This window comes from Rhyacophila brunnea, unplaced genomic scaffold (assembly GCF_057557595.1).
Source record: "Rhyacophila brunnea isolate RB1 unplaced genomic scaffold, BYU_Rbru_1.0 scaffold_22, whole genome shotgun sequence".
Classification (NCBI taxonomy): Eukaryota; Metazoa; Arthropoda; class Insecta; order Trichoptera; family Rhyacophilidae; genus Rhyacophila; species Rhyacophila brunnea.
The window spans coordinates 35,132,104-35,155,849 of NW_028232882.1; the positions used below are offsets into that span (position 1 = coordinate 35,132,104).

General features: G+C 32.1%; 1 protein-coding gene across 1 annotated transcript in view; it reads right to left on the reverse strand.

Moving 5' to 3' along the window:
- The window catches only part of LOC147070499 (voltage-dependent T-type calcium channel subunit alpha-1G-like), a 630,303-nt gene that overhangs the window by 142,787 nt on the left and 463,770 nt on the right, over window positions 1-23,746 (reverse strand). The window lies entirely within an intron of this gene.

Sequence of the window (23,746 nt, forward strand, 5' to 3'; positions counted from 1 at the left end):
ATGTATCATTCTAATTATTGAACATACATAGTTTTGAAAACACTGAGAAATTATATTATAATTATGTATTTAAAAAAAATGTGTCCTTAAAACTCGTGCTTTCACAAGTGGAATATATCAATATCCGAAGCGATTTAGTTGAGTTAGCATTATTAATGGCAAGTTAATTATGCGCCTTTGGAAAAAAAAATATTTCTGATATCGATCAAGAACGCAATTAAATTGACAATGAGGCGACAAAATCAGCGCAGAACTATTTCTCCAGATGGAAACAGATTGTTGTAAACTCTTTTAATTTCAGTGATCACCATTCTCTGTAATAAGGTTAAGAATATAAAGGTATTTGTTATTTGCGTAATTTTACGGCACTTTGGTTAGAAATCCTTTGCTTATCTTTTGATATAGGTACTACATATTTCGGAGTTGGTATAGAATATTTTTGTTTATTTAAGACGGTACTTCAGTGAAACGGCAAATAATTTTAAGACTGGCTGGCAATCGGAGTGCGAAAGTCGAGCTGTGAACACGTCAATTTATTTTGTGATGGCGACGGGGGAATTAATTCTTAAATCGCGTAGACGACTAAAAAACGTTACCCATTTACTTGAAAAAGAAAACATGTCAATGAATATATTATTATTATTAGTAATAGAACAATAAAAATTACATTAAATGGACGCATGTTGACTTTTTATGACAATTTATGTTTTGTTATGCACGCGTCATTTGCACAATCTTCGCGTCGCGTAGTCACGATCGTTTTAGACCGTGCCCCAGCTGAAGTATAGCTTTAACATACGAGGGTGGGTCAATAAGTCCTTAGAAAAGCCGACAGGTGGCGCGACTAGTACTGTAAGCGGTTTGTTTTCATGCAGCGGCACTACCGATTCAGTATGCTGCGAAGTTTCAATCAGATTGGTCGGGTTGTTGTGTGTTTCTCGTACATTTAAAAAAAAAATTTGCTTGTGGAAAATGGAAAAATGGAAAATGGAGAAAATTGAGTTTAGAGCTGTTATTAAACATTTTAATATAAAAGGGTTAACAGCAAAGGAAATAAAAAATGAGTTGGATTTAGTTCACGGCATATCTGCTCCTTCACTTGCAACTATTTATAACTGGTTAAATGAATTTAAACGTGGTCGTACATCAACAAAGGATGAACCACGCTCAGGACGTCCTGTAGAGGTGACTACACCAGAAATGATCAATAAAATCCACGATATGGTGTTAAGTGACCGAAGATTAAAGTTGAGTGAGATAATTGAGGTTACAGGGATCTCAAAAGGTAGCGTCATTTCTATTTTACATGACAAATTGGGCATGAAAAAAACTTCTGCAAGATGGGTGCCGCGTTTGCTCACAGTCGACAATAAACGCAATAGGGTGGTGGCCTCTAAAGCCCTGTTGTCGCTCATGCAACGCAATCCGGATGAATTTTTTCGTCGCTTTGTGACTGTAGATGAAACATGGATACACCACTATACTCCCGAGACGAAAGAACAGTCAAAGCAGTGGATTGCGAAGGCAAACCATGTCCAAAGAAGGCGAAAACCGTAAAATCAGCTGGTAAGGTTATGGCTACTGTATTTTGGGATGCACGTGGAATTATTTTCGTTGACTATTTGGAAAAAGGAAAAACAATAACAGAGGATTATTATGCATCTTTATTGGACCAGCTAAAAAACGAAATTGAAGAAAAACGGCCTCATTTAAACAGGAAAAAAATCCTCTTTCATCAGGACAATGCCCGTGTTCACACATGTTTACGATCAATGGCTAAAATTGAAGAATTGAAGTTCGAATTGGTCGACCACCCACCGTATTCGCCAGATTTAGCCCCCAGTGACTTTTTCCTTTTCCCAAACTTAAAAAAATGGCTAAGTGGACAACGTTTTTTTTCAAATGAAGAAGTCATCGATCGGACAAATGCTTATTTTGAGGACCTTCCGAAAACTTATTTTTCTGACGGTTTAAAAAAAATTGAGAAACGTCTAACCAAGTGTATTGAGCTCCAAGGAGATTATGTTGAAAAATAAAAAAAAATACAAAAATAAAAACTGTTTTAATGCTTTTTTCTAAGGAATTATTGACCCACCCTCGTACATTGGAAATATATGGGAAACTAAACACCTATAATTAAATATTTATGAGGCTAGTAGAGGTGTTTGGCATATTTTCTTGTTCCATGTGCACTTTAATAGTAGATTTACCGAATTTTCTTCCAGTACAGTTTGATTTATTATTCAAGATTATATGAACGTATATAGTTACGAGTGGTTTTCAGCTCTCCGCCTACCAGGGGCCCTACAATAGGTCATATCCTCTCTTAAATATTCGCAGAAACCGCAATACAATATTGTACTTCCATTGGATATCTCAAAAAGTAAATCGACGACACCTATATTCTTTTGCATTTCTATCTGGAATCGGAATTTATAGGTAAGTGTAAGTAAGTGATTGGATTAATAACAAAAAAAGTTTTTTTTTATATAAATAACTTTATATGGAAACGTCTTCTTCGTAGTACCCGACCGCTCGCACATACGTACCAAATTTCAAGTCTCTGGGTATACAGGGTGAAAACTGAAAAGACTTTGAGTGGACAGAGAGATCGTGACCCAAAAAATATTGCAGACGGTAAACTTATCTTTGTATAAATGAAAATTACAAAATACTCTATTATTATATTTGTGTTATATTATACTTACAACGATATAGCGTATAATCGAAAAAGATTACACTCAGAGGTCAAAAGTGAAATAATGACCTCTCAATTACGTAGGGGACACTACGATTAGTCACACTTACAAAAAGCGCTTAGCTTTAAGCTCAACCTGACAGAATTCGATAGAGCTTTAGTCGCTAAGTATCAAGTAACAAAAACGTACAAAACATCAGAGTATTTTTATTGTAACGGCACTGTTCAAAACTAAACTAATATTAATCAATAGTATCGTATCGTTAATAGTAACATAATGAAGCAATTGATCCAGTGGTGAATGAATACCTCCCTTAGCCTCTTTCATGCTTCTCGGTCACTAGTTATTCACTGCAGTGTATATCCGCTAAATGTTGTCAGTTTATCGATCCAAAGAGCCTATGGCTGTTTTGTGCCCATTGTATCCAGAGATTTTCAATTGGTCAAGCGACATGTTCGGCCTACTGCTATCGCGTACTTAATCATGTATAAGATGAACTTGCATATAGTAATAGTGATTATAGATTATATAAATTTAAAAATAAATATGTTACGCAATTGAATATTTAAATGTTAATTAAAAATTATTCGCAAATAAAACATGCCATTAAAATTATTAATGTTAGCAATTTAATAGCCTTTCATTGGGGGACTTTATAATGCTTCAGACAGTGAAGTTGAAAAAAAATAATTAGTATTATGGACGGATTGATAACTTAAAGAAGAGCACTCACCGTACAGTTAATGCGTTTGAATCCAATTTGGAATAATTACAAAATAAAAAGAACTTTTTATATACCACGTTTTTAAATTTTCTATTGAATCATAATATAAACTTGACAATTCTATGTATTAATAATTTAGGACAAATAAGGCAATTATCAACAAATCATTTTTTTGCTATTTTGCAACAAACAAACAAATATAGAATACTGAAATTTCATTTTGATTTCCATAGTAACGCACGTATATATTAATAATTTAGTTGCTAGGACCACCTCCTTAGCAACCAATAATAGTGGATTGGATTACGGATTTCTTCCGAAATAACTTTTCATACAAAACAGAATTAACTGAAAATGAATTCAATTCTACTTAAAGATAGCTAAAAGTATTAAAAGAATACATTGGTATCGTGTTCTGGTATATTCTAAAAGTTTCAAATGTCTAGCTAGTCGGAAAGTTAGTTAAAAATCGATTGCAAGATTTGTACTGGATAAACAACCACCGGATAAAGAATAATACGAGCTAAGAAAAACGTGGTAAAAAAATAGGATTTTTTCTAAGGAATATAATAATATTATCTGAGGTGTTTTTTTGTCAAATTTTCTAAGTTCGAAAAAGAATGTTACATTTTCAAATGTTGTGAATTATTCATTTAATACAAAAAATAGTTTATCAAATTATTAGGAAGTGCAAGTGCATTATAACTAATGTTTTGAGAGATTGTGACTTCAAAATGTAAATCCCCAGACCATATCCGATCCTTATAAGATCATATGGGGCTCCACAGTGTGGAGGTTTATATTGACATATTTTTGTTTATACGAGAAGCGGATGTCAGCCACTTGCTCAACCTAGTAGGTCCATACTATGACTCATACACAATTTGAAAAACAATATGTGTACTTTCAGGACCCAGGATTCGAACCAGGGACCCACGACGCGATAGGCCAACGCTTAAGCTGGCTTAAGATACTGCTAGTTAATTTCGTTGTAATTAGACAGGAATCACGTGTCTCAATTGGTAAATATTATTAACATAGTTTTTTTTCTAATAGGTATTATATTATATCTGAGGTGATTTAAAATTATGTATGTTCAAGACAGAATGTGAAATTTTTAAATCTTGTAAATTATTGAAATTATACTTCTTTTGGCGCGTTTGGGAAATCAGATCAGAGTGTATTTTTGGCGTGATATGTAACACACGCGAAAAAAATGCACTCGATTGGATTCGAACCACCGATTGTTCGGTTATCAGCCGAACTCACTACCTTTACGCCACAGTATGATACTGCAATCTTGATGATTATAGAGTATAATATTATAGTTTAGAATTGTTCCGTCGCCTAGGCAGCGAATTTATTATTGCCGACCACTTGCAATTCCTTACATAAACAAACTATTAAACGTCATAAATTGTTACTTTAAAAATAAAAACAACGATAAATAATTATATAATTTAGTAATGTTAGTTAAAGTCTATAGAAATAAACCAACGGCGTTCTAATAAGCGGTCCTTTTTCTTGAGTGTGTAATTTAACACGATAATAAAGAGCTAGTCAAAGAATCTAGGTTATCACAAGTTTTGTTTTTGTTACGCCAAAGAAGTATAAATTCTAACGCGCGTATATAAGTACACACACCGATTTTTTTTTTAAATAGGTATTATATTATATCTGAAGTGATTTCAAATTATGTATGTTCAACACAGAATGTGATATTTTTAAATCTTGTAAATTATTTATTGATTATTATTTTACACACTGGTTTAAGTTAGTAGTAATTTAACTAAAATCTTGCACACTGTATAGCGATGGTACTATTACCCAGTACACTATAGAGGTCGACTCAATGATAATAATTAATTAAATCAAATTGAAATCCCATACAACTGAGTCTCTAAGGAAGTTGGTATAGACACATAACCTCTAAGAGGTTGACATGTCGGCCCATAACTCACTCTATTCGGATGATGTCAGCTTTAGGCCTAATTTATGAGGGTGTTATCTAATAGTTCCAAAGCTGAGAATGACTGGACGAAAATAGCGGAGAATAGATTATAATTATTATTGTTAGAATTGAATTTGAACAATAAATAATCTCTACGTGAAGTTGACATTGAAAGTATTTTTGTAACAATTTGTAGGTTTCGTGCCTACCCATATATAAAGAAATATTCGCTCTCCACGTGCGGTAAAAGGTGAACATGATATTGACCATTAAGGGTGAGAGTTATCTTTTTAGCAAAAACTGTAATTTAATACATTTTACTAATAATTTTCATTTTAGATAATCGATACGCATCTAAAAATAATATTGTGCATAACTTGGATTTTTTTATTTATATCGAAACGAGATTTGATGTATACAGAAAACCAAAGCTCGATTGATCGATGCCAAGCAAAGTTGCTTTGAAACCCTGCATTTTTTATTCTATATGTTTAATAATTAGTACTAATTAAGGTAATGAATGCCTTAACTTTCAATCAAAAATCCTGTAATCATTAAAGGAGTATTATAGTAGGTATACCTACGTTTTATAACTTTGTACTTTTTACTACACTAATATGCCTATTTTCCTGACTACCTCGCATAAAATTAGATCAAATAATAGTCACTTGTATTAATATAATATGTAGTAATAAGAAAATAAATAGATAATATATGTAAAAAACTTAAGAATATATTACAACATTTTCGTCCTAGTGCCGAAGTGCAAAGTTATGAAGCATGTACTCTAAATATAACCCCTAATTATATTTGCAACTTTTAAATTAGACCAGTAAGCACCATAACAAAACGAAGAATTCCACAAATTTTGAAATAACGGTACAGTACAGTCACTTCTACCTCTGCATGGCATGAAGAAAAAGATAACTATTAGTCGGCAACTAGACTTGATTGCCTAGTTGCGTCCGAATCTAATGTGCCACCCTTTTCGCGCCAAAGTGCGCGTACCTATCAGCCGATATTAAATTAAAATAAAAAAAAAATCAGTGTGTACTTATGTACGCGCGTTAGAAGTTATACTTCTTTGGCGTAACAAAACAAAACATGTGATAAACTAGATTCTTTGACTAGCTCTTAATTATCTTGTTAATTTACACACTCAAGAAAAAGGACCGCTTATTGGAACGCCGTTGGTTTATTTCTATACACTTTAACTTATATTAATAAATTATATAATGGTTTCTCGTTGTTTTTATTTTTAAAGTACCAAATGTCACTCTGACGTTTATTAGTTTGTTTACGTAAGGAATTGCAAATGGCCGACAATAATAAATTCGCTGCCTAGGGGACGGAACAATTCTAAACTATAATTTTATACTGTATAATCGTCAAGATTGCAATATCATACTGTGGCATAAAGGTAGTGTGTTCGGCTGATAACCGAACAATCGGTGGTTCGAATTCAATCGAGTGCGTTTTTTTTCGTGTGAAAAAACAAATTATGTGTTACATTTACATGTCACACGCCAAAAATACACTCTGATCTGATTTTCCAAACGCGCCTAAAGAAGTATAACTTCAAAAAATATATATATTTCTCCCTAACAAGAAGGTGCTGTGACACCTTGACAGTTATTATATAAACATTCATCTATATTTTTGCTAGCCCCTTAAGTAATTATGTCGTATATATTGTGTGAAAAGTATAAAATATTCGATTGCCCCGTATATCGAAAGTAAAAAATTACCCTTCGACATAAATCTAACCATATCAGTAATTAATTTTTATATTTAAAACTCGTCGGTCTATCGGGATTTATTTCTGTCTCCCTATTTTTGTGAATTTGTAATAATTCTTTATAACATTTCGTAGTAAATTTAACTTAATATTTTTGCAAGTCAATCAACCTCAATTAAATAACAAACACGTCTTGTCTATCCAAGCACAGACATTCTTTTGTATGATTCTATTTTGATTCCACTATGCCCCGGTGCTGTTATTGGACAAGTAGCGGAAGTGCGGTTGACCGCGCGTATTTTTTCCCGCCGGAAGTGGCACGACGACAGCGCCTACCGGATGTGGGTGGTGACTAGCGGAATCAAGCCTGCCCAACCATTTTGTTGTGAGTTTTTCTTTAGAAGTCTTTTACTATTTGATATATTTTGCATATATAACGGTGTTAAAGGATATTTGCGCATTGATAAATGTCACTAGATGGGATTTATGCTATTTTATACAAACATGCAACGTTACGATAAAATGTTATTTGCTATACCTTCCAAGTGATTCAAACAGTGTACACACGGAAAAATACACTATTTTTTAAATTTAAAATATATATTATACCTGTATATTAGATGGCATAATACGTGCAATTCATAATAATTATAGTTTACTTACAAATTCTTGAGATTGATGCATACTAGCAAGTTAAAAAATTTAAGTTTTTACATCGAAAAAAATATACATATTTTTATATTGTAAACCTTTGAGCAAAGTAGTTTACTCAATAATAGGGATCACTTTTCTATATTTTTGTATTATAGGTATATTGTATATTAGTTTAGTATATTGTTTTATTTAGGTTTTTTTGAAAATGGTTAGGTACCTACTACACTAATTTATAATATAAAAAAACGACACTTTGGCAAAGATTTTGCAAATTCAATTATAAATTAAGTAATATATTAATTAATATAATACATACTATAATATAAACAGCGGACATGTATTTTATATTTTAAGTATATTTATTTAGCTTTATATTTTAAGATCGAAGAAGAGACAATCGTTGGCCAAATCTAGTCATCCAGTGGTATCCAAAAAGTACAAAACATCCACAAGATAGACCTAGAGGCCGCTAGATCGATGAAATGATAAAGTTCTGCGGAAGTACGTGGCAACGCAACGCACAGGACCGAGAGAAGTGGAAGCAGCTTGAAGAGGCCTTCATCTAGCAGTGGATAGATTCAGGCTGATGATGATGATATTTATTTTAAGAACGAGGGAGTCAGAAAAAATTTCTGCATAATACTATGATCCACCTTGGGATGCCTTGATTAATTAAGATAATATAAAATTGTAATAATAATTTGCTATTTTCTTCGGTTTTTATTACAATTATGTTTCGTATTTTAAAGTTTATTTATTTGAATATCGTGGAATAATTACGGGATATGACGCATTTATAGTATCTATGAATCGCATATCACTGATATCTTCGTATTTCATATAAATTACCAAATAAAGTAGTTATCCTCTCTAGGATTTTCTCAGATAACAAGATTTTAATAGTTAAATTTAATGACTAGTAAATAAAGGTGCAGTGATCTCAGAATGTCTACATGACATTTATAAAACATGAATTATTAATAATAATAACAATTATGACATGTATGTTTGAGGTCATAATAACTACAGATTAAAAAAAAATGTATATTGGAGAACCTAAAAACAAATGTATATTGGAGAACCTAAAAACGATACATCGCTGGCACAACCCTCACAGATCGGAGAGTAAACGAAACAATTATTAGAGAAATCAGAAAGAAGAAAACTCCAATAGACACACAAAATATAAATCTAGATATCCCAGAAGATTGAAAGATAGGTGGGACTTAAAACAAACATGGCATAATATACACTAGAGATGGCGAACCTTTTTACGTACGCATGCCAAAATTTCCCAAATAATATTTTTCGACTGTCTGACGTGCCAAGTAGTTTTTTTATGGCTAAAAAAAATAGTTTTAAGAACTCCATTAAAAAGGTTTAAACATTACAATTGGGTTATTGATAGGTTTTCTATCTTTCATCGTATTTCTAGCCGAAAGGATATCTTTTATTCTTTGAATATTTTTTCCCTTGTTTTCAAATTACTCAAAGAGATCGTGGAAACATTTAAACCACTCTTCTTTCATATTATATTCTCCATCACTGAGCAGTTTTCCATGTTTATAGATTATGTTTGAGGTAAAATAACAAGTAATTGAATGACTGCCGATAATTAATTTCATAAGGCTTGTTGATTGAATATTTTTATTTTTAATTTCCCGACCCTAAAGACTGGACCTATGCAAACGTTTAAACCGTTAAACGTAATGATTATTTTTTTTAAATGATTTGCCCGTAATTTTTTATACAATGCGATTTGTCATTATGTATGCTTGAATTTCGTCGTTTCCGTTTGGGCGTCGATTGGTAGGTACCTAAACACAATATGAAAACCCGCATAGCTATGTCGCCATTATTTTTTTATATTATTATAAATAAGTACGTATTTATGTATTTGTAAAACTTTTTAATACAAAAAATATTTTTTAAATCTTATATATAAAATAGTAATTTCTTTTCTCTTCAAAATGAAACATTCGCGTGCCATGCAAAATTATCTCGAGTGCCACTGGTGGCACGCGTGCCATAGGTTCCCCATTCCTGATTTTTACCATATATTATTAATATATGAAAACAACAAAGAAAACTATTGCTAACAATTCTATCTATCAGTTAGATTTGAATAGGTGGTTTGAAACCGTGCTTAAAAAACGCTTAGATATATAGAAAAACCATATGAAATAAGTTGTCATTTATTATTCTAAAGCTCAAGACCATATACAAACTTTAAAAAAGCCTTAGGGCAGTCGGAATAAATTATGAAACCGAACGTTTTTTGTATGGAAATCTAAAAAAAGATAGTAAACCATTTTGAAGATTTAACACCACGTTCACCAAAAAGACGAGACATAATAAATAAATTTTATATTTCCGTTATTTTATCACAGCAGTGATAATTTATTTTAGAAAAAAGAACAGACTAAGCTTTTGGCTTAAATTATTGAAAAAAAAAAATATTTTTGTTCATTTTGATGTTGTGAATACCGGATGAATGTTATATAACAAGGTCATGGTTTGATAATTACTAGATTTATGTTTGTAATACAAATAAAGCTTAAAGATTACGCTAATTTTTATAATTATAATGAATATAATTCATATTATTATTTTTTAAAAGAATATATTGGTAATAAATAATATACTAAAAGGTACTTCCTGTTTACGAACTGCTGTTTGACTTGCATTTATTGTATGATTATATTGACTATACGACTATAATATAGCGCTGCTGACTTAAAAACTGGATATTTGCCATCTTGACGCTGGTAAAGGTTAATGAAATGGAGCACTTTTGATTGCCTAGGACCTAAGGACAACTTTATCTAATAGTGTAAATATATTAGTTTTAAAAATAAAGGACATATTATAATTGTTATATTTCATTAAAGATTATTTCAAATTTTGAAAAGATGGAGAAAACTGATTCCGCACCAAGGTGCAGAGGCATGTGTGAAGAAGGTATACCCTTTGGGTAGAAAATCCGGAGAACTCATCACAGATTACTTAGGTGAATAGGATATTACTTAACGGGGTGGTATTAATATTAATATTTGCGCATACAGACTGATTCAAAAGTTATTCGTAGACCACGGTCGAGTCAACTTGATACAGTGTGACCGTCATCCAAGCGATAATTGTAAACACCTGGCTAGCCGTGATACCGGCTCTTGTCATTCATCGACCGCGCGCTTACAGACACTTACAACCAAAACCACATTTGAACATCAAGTGCCGCGTACCGGGTAACCCAACAAATAACACCGCGCGAGTGATAGTGTAACCAGACCACGAAGCAAGATTATCAATACCATAAAAGGTCAGTTATTGGCATCCTAACATAACCCCCCCAGTATCCAAATCCACTATCACAATCATTCCATCAAAATCAATTACAGTCCACTATGAAAAGCGCCCCCCCCCCCACACACAATAGCCGTGTGGCTTGAGCGTCGGTCTAAGTGTCGTGGGTCCCAGGTTCGAGTACTGGGTCTGGCAAGTACAAATATTGTTTTTCAATTTGTGTGTTAGTCAGAGTATGGACCTAATAGGTTGAGCAAGTGGCTGTCTGTGGCAATCTGTTAATACAAACCTCCACTTTGTGGAGGCCCATAATATGATATTATTATGATCGGAACATGAAAAGCGTAACCACTTTATTTTAGCATGGATACATGCTTTTGTCTTGACCTCCCGGACGGATTCGTTATGAAAAATCGCACAGGCGTAACGAAAAATAAAGTAGCGCGACCGCGAGAGACTCCAGTCGGCCACGCACGGCACTTCGGGAATAACGTGTAAACCCGAGACCCGCAATTAATTTTGTTTTCTTTCGAATTTGGAGAACTAGTCCTCCGAGAATCAGTAGGGAAAGCATGTTTCATGCTTAATAATTTTAGCCGTCAGGGTTTAATTTGGTTACTATCTTATTTTTTTTTACTCTCTGATTACTAACGGATAAACTGTTTCTTTGTTTTTTTTCATTATTTTAATTTAAATTAAATACTTAAAGATCTATTTTTCAACAACATTCTAACAAAAAAATCATTCATACATTTATCTTTAAAATAATATATGGCTGAAGGTGGCTGCTTAAAATATAAAAAATACTGTCTTGTAAAAATATTCAAAAGAAACAAAATGTGACTAGTCTTCATACAAGTGACAAGTGGGTACTGAAGGATAATCGAGTAAAATGATATGACTAAAATAATAACGACAAAAACGACTCCTAGGTCTAATATCGTTAAACGGAATATTGTAAACCGATAATATTGTTTGTCGATATAAAAGGCGTCACGGAAAATGTGTTTGTGGAGCAAATTGTGTATTTGTTTTTTGCAAAACTCGCAAAGGTAAAAGGCTATCTATTCGCCCATAAAAGCGAAATCTCAGAAGTCGCAAAGTGAAAAAAATGGCTTCGATATTTTGGAAAAGTCGCCTTTGATTTTCTACCCGGCTGGAAAAGGGTGCGCGTTTGCGAGTTTCCTCATTTGTTTAGAAAGTTTTGTGGATTTTGTGGATAAAACATAAATAGAAAAATATCGGACGCTCGAGACTTCAATTGATATAAAGAGAAAAGTACACAAATATTTCCTTTACAGCAAAAACCTTAGGGCATCAATTAATAAAATGTTACATGATAGATGTCGTAATTTGATTGACAAAATAAAAGCAACGGGAAACATTTAAAGTTTTATTGATGCAATTATAAGTCGAATTAAAATTTAATTATAACATTTATAAACACATCAGTGGGTTTATTCTATAGTTATCGACGGCTAAGGTGATAAAGTGATTAATACGACGGTTAACTAGGGTAGGTTTTTATCAAAGTATTAGCACTTATTGTAACAATTACAATAAGTTGGTTGTAATTGTTGCAATCACTTCACTGCACGATTTTTTTTTGAAAATTTTTATTGTCAAAATGCCTTGTGAATGAAGGAAAAATAGTTTTTTTTTTTCGAAAATTTCATTAAATTTTGTATGTTACTGCGTGGTGTCGCAGATTTACGACATTAGGAAATCTTACATTTCAGTATGACAAAATACAAAACCAAATGATAACAATTATAAAAATGTACACACCTTATTTTGATGTGTAGATATTTTTATTCAACCAATTTTAATCTTCTGTACATTTTTTATTTATCTATTTACAAATGCGGATTTTCGCGTACGAACGAATTCGTCAACTGTCAAATCAGAAATGCAGAGACTATACTGCAGAAATGCTTTATTTCTTGAAATATCTAAACAACATCGGTAAAGTAGGATGTTTATGGTAAAACAGTTTTCTAGGCATCGAAAAAGGATATTATTTGATAATTTACACAGCTGGCATTGGCGATATCTAAATAGTTTGAAATGTCGCAAATTTGCGACACTATGCAGTAAACGGTTCAGCACCTCTCTTGGCGGTGATAAAATTTAGAGCGAGATAGACAGTTTTGACTGTTTAGATGGCTAACTTATTGTATCAATTATAATACCCCAATACTAATATGTAATGAATACTATTACTTTATCTCTTTAGCGGTCGATAGTCGCCGTGTGTATAGAATAGACCCGCAGATCACCTGTTAGAAATATTCTTTGAAAAATACGACATCAAGCGACAGTCGAACCCGCATCCATCGGATTCGCACCAATTTGTTTTACCATGGATATACCAGCGTCCTACCTAATAATGACGAAATTATCTAATGTTTGCTAAATTAGTAATACATCTGAAATACTCTCTTATATACTTTCAGGATCTTTCCAAATTTTGGTTTTAACGTCCTTCTATTTGCTAATAATTTAATAAGCTATTTTTCTGTTTGATGAATAATTCATAAGGTATGAGAATGAAACATACATAATTGGAAAACACATCAGATGTATATATTATATCAGTATCGAAGGGTGAAGATAGTGTATTAAGATCCGACATAAATACTGCACACTAAACTTTGCCAGCAATACGTATTTTTTTCACTGAACTTAGACTACAATTTGCAGATAGTGTGGGTTAGTTTTTTTAAATTCGTTAAGCTCTGCCTAAACCATAATAGATAAAATATTATTCTATCTATGAAATATCCAAAATTACGTATGATTTAATGGCATAATTTTAGTTATTTTATAGATTCTGATATACGAATATTTTTTGACTATTATCTGTTATAGCTTGGTTTAAGTAGGGTTTAATTGAATTTTAATAATTACAAGATAAAAAGAACTTTTTATATACCACGTTTTTAAATTTTCTGTTGAATCATATAAACTTGAATATTCTAAGTACCTATTAATAATTCAGGACAAATAAGGCAATTGGCAACGAATCATTTTTTTTGCTATTTTGCAACAAACAAATATAGAATACTGAAATGTCATTTTGATTTCCATAGTAACGCACGTATATATTAATAATTAAGTTGCTAGAACCACCCCCTTAGCAACCAATAATAGTGGATTGGATTACGAATTTCTTCCGAAATAACTTTTCATACAAAACAGAATTAACTGAAAATGAATTCAATTCTACTTAAGAGGGGGCTCAAGAGAAGGAGAAAAGTTTCAAATGTCTAGCTAATCGGGAAGTTAGTTAAAAATCAATTGCAAGATTTGTACTGGATAAACAAACACCGGACAAACAAGAATACGAGCTAAGAAAAACGTGGTAAAAACTAACCAACATAATCTATAAATTGTAGTCTTAGTTCAATGCAAACAAATACGTATTACTGATATAGTTTACTGTGCACTATCTATGTCGGATCATAAGAGGCTAAATTCATCCTTCATCATTGATACATATTATTGTGTCGCTAGATTTCAAAATCAGCCATGTCCATAATGTATGAATAGAAGAAAAACAGCTTTTCGTTTTCTCAAGTAGGTACATAGTCACAAGGATGAAAGTTTTTATTATTTCGATTACAAAATATTTAATATTAATAAGTTTCACGTTCCGATAATGCAGAAATGTTAGAAAGCAGTAGTTCTTCAACAATTCACAAACAAGTCAAAAATACCTAAAGGTGGACTTGGCTGATTTTGAAATCTAGCGACACTTATATATTAGAAAAAATCTTTTAAAAGTTCGATTTTGTGAAATATTCAATTGATAGATTGATGCAAAATTGGACTAACATGTAGGTATACGAGTATCACCAAAAAATGGAATGCATTAAAATACTATTTTGGTATATAGCAATGGAATAGTGCACGTTTAATGCAAGTATAATCATTGTTGTATATAGATAATGGTTAGAGAAATGCAACGAGCTCCAAATCCATTCTGTATGCAAATGCTGAGGTAGACTAAGTATGAAGGTTTATGCGAAATGGTGAGTGGTTAACCCCAACGTTGGTACTTACTGGAAATGAGATTGTGGTTTAACTGATGTCACTACACCGATGGATTACTAATGCTAGTTTTAATATCTGATTCGAAGTGCAAATTTTTCGGTGATAGTGAGAATAGCTATTGATCGATTCAACCTCTAATACGGAGAAAATACATTTCGAGATCTTCGTGATGCGTACTTCTCGGGTCTTTTCGGATGTTACAGTATTAAAACTTTTGTTTAATTATTTAATTCTAAACAGGCTTGAGAGTGGGTCTATTGTTTGGGTACTGCATCAGTTGAAGTATCGCCTTATGGTTGAGAGGGTTCAGAAGAAATTCTTGAGACTATTTACTTGAGGTTGTATGGATACTATCCGTGGCTTTATCCAACTGACTTTCTCTTAGGTATGCTTACATACTGCATTCTGCAATTTAGAAGATATCTTTATTTAGCTACGTATTATTTTCGACTTATACGAGGTATAAATAAGAACTCTGCCATTTTGGGCAGTGTTGACCTGTGTGTCCCTGATTACTACGAGTATCTTAGAAATATAGAGCATCAGTTATTTATTCTCCCAAGGTGCAGAACCAATCTGAATATGTATATATTACTTATATTAATTATTATATTCGTCAAGTTAGATCGGACTGTACAAAATGCGTTGAAATCAATTCATGACTGTAGAATCCTTTTAATTTGTTTGAATATTCTATATTTAAAAAATTACTTCATACTGTATTCAAATTGAATCTAAAACCTTCTCACACATTATGTTTTTCTAATACTTTAATGATATTATTTCGTACTTTCACATTCCTTTCTTGCGGACGATTTTATGCTATATTCTCAATCATACTGATACATCAGTGTTTATATCACGTCAGAGTGCTTATTATACCAATCACTAATATGCGTTTTCGCACAGTGTGCAATTCCCCGGCAGCCCATTGGCGCAGGTTAATGAGTGATCAATAAAACTGGCTATTAGGAGAGTGGCTATTACTGAATCCGTACGCGCCCCGACCCCCACATGTCCGAAACAACAGCACAGAAATAATTCGCCCAGCGAGAGGGTTTACGAAGCAGCAAATGAAGTTATTGCCGGTGAGAGAGTAAACACTGGAACATCGACTGCTGCGGATTTTGATTGGCCGGTCAGTTAACTGGCTAATATGTCAACAATTTAAAAAAAAAAACTATATACCTAAGACCGACTAAAGATTTTGTATATTTTATATTATTAATAATATATTATTATATATTTAAAAAAAATCGGTGTATATACTTATGTACGCGCGTTAGAAGTTATACTTCTTTGGCGTAACAAAACAAAAACAAAACATGACGTGATAACCTAGATTCTTCGACTAGCTCTTAATTATCTTTGTAAATTACTCTCTCAAGAAAAAGTACCGCTTATTGGTTTTTTTCTATACACTTTAACTTATATTACTAAATTATATAATGGTTTCTCGTTGTTTTTATTTTTAAAGTACCAAATCGTCAGCTGAATGCAGAACTATTCTAATTCACATTTGAAATATTTTGCAGAAGATTTTTTTGAAATAGCCTACTTCAGTTATTTATTATTTATATAGACCGATTTTTATATAGACCGACTATTATTTATATTGACCAAAATCACCAATTTTATCATCAGTAATCCTACTAAAATATAATGCGTACATTTATCCACAAAGATAATAAATAATTTCAGCAAGTTGTTTCAAAAAAACTCTCTCTTGAAAAAATTCAAATGTAAGATAGAATAGTTCTGCATTCAGCTGACGAAATGTCACTCTGACGATTAATAGTTTGTTTACGTAAGGAGTTGCAAATGGCCGACAATAATAAATTCGCTGCCTAAGCAACGGAACAATTCTAAACTATAATATTATACTGTATAATGATCACTATTGCAGTATCATACTGTGGCGTAAAGGTAATGCGTTCGGCTGATAACCAAACAATCGGTGGTTCGAATCCAATCGAGTGCGTTTTTTTTCTGTGAAAAAATAAATTATGTGTTGCATGTCACACGCCATAAATACACTCTGATTATCCAAACGCGCTTAAAGAAGTATAACCTCAATATCTGGAAAGCCCATCCTAAGCCGTATGACACAAGTTTCTAAGCTTTTTTGTCTCTCTTTGTGCTTTTTAACGCTGTTCTAAAATAACAATTAATGAGATGGGCGAGTCTACTGTAATTCATACAGTTTTTATAGTATCGAAATCATAACCCAGTAACATACATTTGCAAAATACCACCTTCGAGTTGACGTAAAATACCGCACAGTTTTAGAGGCATTACCAACTTGTATACTAAATTATTTCGCTGTTTTAAGCGAATATAATATATTATATAGCATATTATGCAAAGATTATTACAGACGAAAATTTCTAGTATTTACTTTGAATAGTTGTATTATTTGCATTAAGTACTTCTTTTTATTCTTCGCCTCCGAGCAACTTTTGTTGTTCTTTCTTCTTTATAATAATATTTCATGTCGTGTTGTGAACGTCTGAAACTTATAATTTGTAATGTCCACAATATGTAAAAATAAATAAATTGAATTGAATTGAATTGAATGACCTCCTAGCCGCATGAGACGTTACTCCAGCTACTCTAACCTTTCGCGGATCTTAAATCCATGTAAACTTCTCTATAGTCTTGGCGAAAGTATTATTAAAACCAGTTGATAAGGTAAAATAAGTGATGTTTAAAAAAGAGGATGCATTGGATGTTACCAGACAGTCGGGGTGAGTTTCCGAGTCGACGAGACTTAAGGCCCACCCACATTGAGGTGCATGTCACGGTGCTTGTTGCCTGCTATCACGGGCTACCGCTACGGGATGGACAAGTGTGTAATGTCGTTGTTCTTGGTATTTAAAATCTTATCAAACTGATGCTCCCATCCCGTAGGACATTTTGAACCTTTAAACGATCATTGTCAGTTGGCAAAATCTGCCGTAATCATTAAAACAAGAATGAGCGCACTTCACGTTGAACTTCACTGCATCAGCACCTGCATGATTCAATGAACGACAATTGAACGTTTTTATCATATTCCAAATGCCAACACTTTTCGTCTGTCACGTCAAACTGTCAAACTGATGTTCTTTTTTGTTTATAGCAGTTGGCACTATGTATTTTCTATAAGAATGTTGTCTATTATCTATGATCTGCAGGCTGTGTTCTATTGTCTATGAATATCGTGCCGCATGTATTTCAACACACGCACATGTAGAAACTGTTAAAATTAATTGAAATCAGGATGAACAATTAATAATAATTCAAATTACTAATACATTATAGTAGGCACTCTTCATCAGTCATTATTCAGTGAATTTACGAGATGGTGCACGTTCAAAATATTCTTCAAAATGACGAAACCATAGAAATTTTTATCGCCATGCGTTCACGTGATAGTCTGCAACATGTACCTCAATGTGGGTGGGCCTTTATCGTGTAATTTGACAATTAAAATGGTATGAAATTACCACGATCAATAAAAATAGTAGATTGATTCATACAATGATGACCGATTCTTTTATTATCTATCTATTGTTTAACTTTTTTCGTTTGATACATTTAAAATAGGGTTTTACATGCAGTATAAATACATTAATTCAGCTTTAGTAATCCAATACAATCCAAATAACCACAATAGTCCACAATAGTCTACCATTCAAACCAGTTCTCCAATAAAACCTGATTAGATTCTGTAAAATCGACTGCAGTCAAATTATTCGAAATCATCCATGCATTCTACAAGGTAATCGAATGGAATCAAATCCCTTGATGAAATTTCTATATAATTTACTAAGTATTAAATTAAAATAACTAGATATAAAGTCACTTGGCACCAAAGATAGAAAAAATCGCCTACAATGCGAATAGAGCTTTTATGAAAGTGATATTGAAGAACATTTTACATTCAGTATTGTGATCACTGAATATATCAAAGCTCAATTCGATATAAATGAAAAAGGATTTCCAGTAATACGTATTTTATTACCACGTTTTTATTAGCTCGTATTCTTGTTTGTCCGGTACAGATTTTTTCTTGTGTGTCCAGTACATTTTTTTTCTTGTTTGTCCAAGATATGTATTAGATGATTGAAGAGTTTTAACTAACTTCCCGACTAGCTAGACATTTGAAACTTTTAGAATATATCAGAACACGATGACAATGCATTCTTTTAGCCATTTTTAAGCAGAATTGAATTCATTTTCAGTTAATTCTGTTTTGTATGGAAAGTTATTATTGTCGGTTGCTAAGGGGGTCTTAGCAACTAAATTATTAATATATACGTGCGTTACTATGAAAATTAATATGAAATGTCAAAATGACATTTTAATATGTCTTCAGTATTTCTATCAAGTACAATAAAAAGTTTTTATTAATACGTAAAATTGTCAAGTTTATATAATTCAACAGAAAAATTAAAAACGTGGTATATAAAAAGTTCTTTTTATCTTGTAATTATTTATGTTAACATACCTATTTTAAAATAAAAAAAATGTTTTAAAGTATAAAATATTCAAAAATATCACCGGTATATTTTAGAAAACTTAGCCGTACAAAATATATAAAATCGGATAAAATTGTTCAACAATCGCAACATTTTATAAATGTATATTTACCTTAAAACAGTGTTTGAAATTTTTTGAGATAGATAGCTATCTATTTTGATGGATATTTTTATTACCTATATCATGGCCAAAGATTCAACTTCAAAAATTTTAAAACCAGCTTAAATATTTGGGTATGCTTTTCAAATACCCCTAAAATGGATAAGCTAACATACTCTTAAGAATGTACGAATTAAAAAATGATAATATGTAAAGTTCACAGATTTAATAGATATGAGTTTTTCTCATTTTTCTCAGAACTACCTAAAATCATTTTAGGGGCTTTTGAAACTACGCGCTTCATATTTGATTTAGTTTTATTATTTTTTAAAATAGTTTAAATTGTGAATAATTATCGGTAAATTTTATTAAATTGAACCTTCTACGTTTTACGGCCAGATACTTACTTAAACATATTATAAACGTTAGCACTGAATTTCGCCTAAAGTTGTAATTTTGGATCTCAATTTACGAATCGCGACTAAAATTAATTGGGAAACGCTGCTATAACTCTTTTAAATGGCTTTAAAAAGCATTGTAGTGCTTTTAGATGCCGAGATCTTTAAAAAACCTTCCATTATTGGAAAGGCCATTACCAGTTTATAATTCCACAAAGCCTTCCCCGAAAGATATCCACAAACAAGACAATGGGATCGCTTGCCTCCGCCCATTGTGTGGATTTGTTTGGAAACGTTTTGTGAATCTTCCAAAAACGCTAACGATGTGTCTACGGCAAATTCGACGCTGGGACATTCAATCCCCGCCAAATACTACCAACTGGAATAATTCTATAGTGGAAAGGGAATATTTTTGGAAAATATAAATTTAGCAAACTGCATATTGTATGTCAATTATTTTTTTCTGGAAAACCTGTAGGGTGAACAATTTTTGTTTTTATTTTTCTTACCATTTGCGAATGGAGTAGGGAATCCAGCCATGATTACGGGATTGGCATTTTTTCTATAGTTCTTAAAAATACGATCTTAGAACTGATTGAAATAAAAAGATACCAGATTGTCTTATAATATCTAAAAGGAGTGATTTTTTGTTGATTTGTCATATTTTCGAATTTCAGATTGTTATTATTTTAAAACTAGGATTAAATAATAACGTTTTTATTGACTACGAATGCATTAACTTCCCCAGATGTTATCATTAAGTTTAGATGTTAATGCATTTTACATCCATTAAAACATTATATTTTAGCACCTTAAATGAGCTCTACCTTTTCCACTTAATAATTTTCGTCCTCTAAATAAAATTCATTTAAATAAACGGATTTATTATTTTTCTGATGTTTTGACGATTGCGTATGGTAGTAAAATGGTTATTTATTATCCGTGAGCATTCGGAGATTCTGCCTGTGATATGTTCACATACCAATTGATTGTGATTGATAAAAAATCAATCCCGAAAAATTCGGGATTACGTTTACTAATTCCGGGATTAATAGGTATCGAAAATTGTCCGGGATCCCGGGATTGGATTTCCTAGAGTGGAAGTTGCATTATCAGTATTTTTTTAAAACGAGAAATGGATGTTAGACACTTGCTTAACTTATTCGGTTTATACTCTAGGTCCAAATATACTACATCTACAATTTTTGCCAGACTCTGGATTTAAACCGAGGACCAACGACATTAAAGGCCGATACGTTATTGCTTGATTATCTTGGAGTCGTCATCCAACAAAACTTGGAAAAACAGCAAAAAACGTAGTGGTAATTGGTAAAATCATGGAACAAATGGCATCCCATCAAAGATTCATTCACTTAGTTATTTAACCAATTGTATACCTTACGAATTTCATCCAATACGTATAATCTAAAGGCAGAATCCTCTGTAGATGTAGAGGTTTTACTTAAAACTTTACAACTGACATGTCTATACTCTAAAAATGAGCATATACAAAACCAGAACGGAAACGTCAAAAAAAAATGTGATCTCTCCAATAGTTGATACCCTAGTTCTATATATTATGGAAACATCTCAAAATTTCAAGATTTTGAGTTAATAATACCATTCAATGTAGAAAGGTCTTATCTTTATAATTCAATAAAAACAAAATTGTAACTTAATGTACTGTAGGGCATAGCGTCAGCATATAACATTATATTTCAATCAACAAGATCGCTACATGTATAATAGAAAAATGTTGCCTGGCGCATTCACAGATGCTGCAGTTTGCGGTCGGTCATTCACTGTTACGTTACGGTGCTGCATTAATATATGCGCAGAAGAGAGTTGCAACATTGTTGACAATTTTGATTTATGACCATGTTGCAATTGGTTTACATGTTCGATCGGGGTTAAAGCTAGTTCCTAAACAATACAAATGGAACATAATATTGGGTTTCACAGAACATTTATCATACACTCAAATGCTGTTTCTCCCTTGTTTTTGGATGTATTCATAATATAGGTATATATAATAGTGACAATAAAATATAGTAATGAAAAAAATATTCTAAGCCTACATAGTTTATCTATGTGTAAGTAGTTTGTTGTAAGCAAAAAGTTTGTCTTTCGAAAACAATCACTTAAACGAATTTATGGCTCTTGTGAAAATATTTGAGTTTATAAGAGGCTTTTATTAAGTTCGCTGTGTTTTTGCACGTGGAAAGTATTCGCAAACAAATGTAGCATCGGCCGCACATTTTGATATCACATTTTTTTTAATAATATTTTGAAGATAAAATGTTAAATATCGGTTGAAAGGTTTCAGAGTACGTTTTGAAATTACTGCCCGTAATAGGCAAATTAAAAATATATCCGACATAAAAATTTAATTAAAAAAAGTATATACAATCTATAATCACTTTGGAAAATATATCTAGGTATTAGAAGAATTGTGAAATATTGATGAAACTTGCACAGCTTTTGGACTATACTGCTCGATATTGTTACAAGACAACCCTTCTCCAAAACAATGAACAATTCAGCAAAAACTATTAGTGAATTCGTTAGATAGCTGAGGATGATTGGTGAGGTGAGGTGCGGTTATAAAGACGCGCGTCTATATCCAAACGTTGTCGATCTCGCTAGCTCGTTCGAGCTCTTAATTGAGTATGAGGCACTGAAATGGAACTGATGTGTAGAGGAGTGTGCGCCTGAACCCAACCGTTGTCTATCACATTGATATGAAAATATTAAAATCGATTCGGTCCTTTTCTTAATTCTGTATTTATGGATAAAACCAAGGAAAATCGTTAATTGTAAATATAATTCGCCTGAATCCGAATCCGGTATGTGCTCCCTAAAGACATAAACATTTTCAATAATGTACTTTGCATTTTGTTTTTCTGTATAAAATTGTATGTTTTTTGTTTTCAAAAATTTAATTTTCTGTATTAAATTGTACTTAAGTATGTTTTGATTTTATTTAATTTTTTGTTATTGTTATTATTATTATTGTTATTATAGGTATATTTTTTTCTATATTCTCTTCTTCTCTCTTGTGAAGGTAATATTTGATTTTTAATGTTAATCTCATGTTGTGTACGTCTTGAATTTAGATTTGTTATGTCCACAAGTTTTGTATTCTTAAATAAATAAATAAAATAAATTAATTAATTCCAAATGTGCTCATATTATGGAAAGATTAAAAGAGTCCACACTTTGCAAGTATGGTGAGATTCAGAGAACAGATCACATCGTAGATTCAGACAGGGTCATGGCACCCACATCCTGAAGTAGGCCTCCATGCTAGGATCTTTGGTGGCCCCCTACCTATTGCTAAGGTCAAAGGCAGTGTGATACTCTAAAGTAGCGTTTTCCAAATGGTGTTTGAGGTAAAATTAATAGTTTTTAGAGATTTTTTTGTATTTTTTGATACATCCATTTGAATTATGATTAGTTGTTGGAATAGGAATAATTATTTTCCGAGTATTGACACACGATTATCAAAAATTGCATCGCACAATCACATAATTTGAAATGTTAATATCAATGAAGTAAAATAGCGCCGCAGGCAACTTTGTACTATTAGAGCAAATTTGT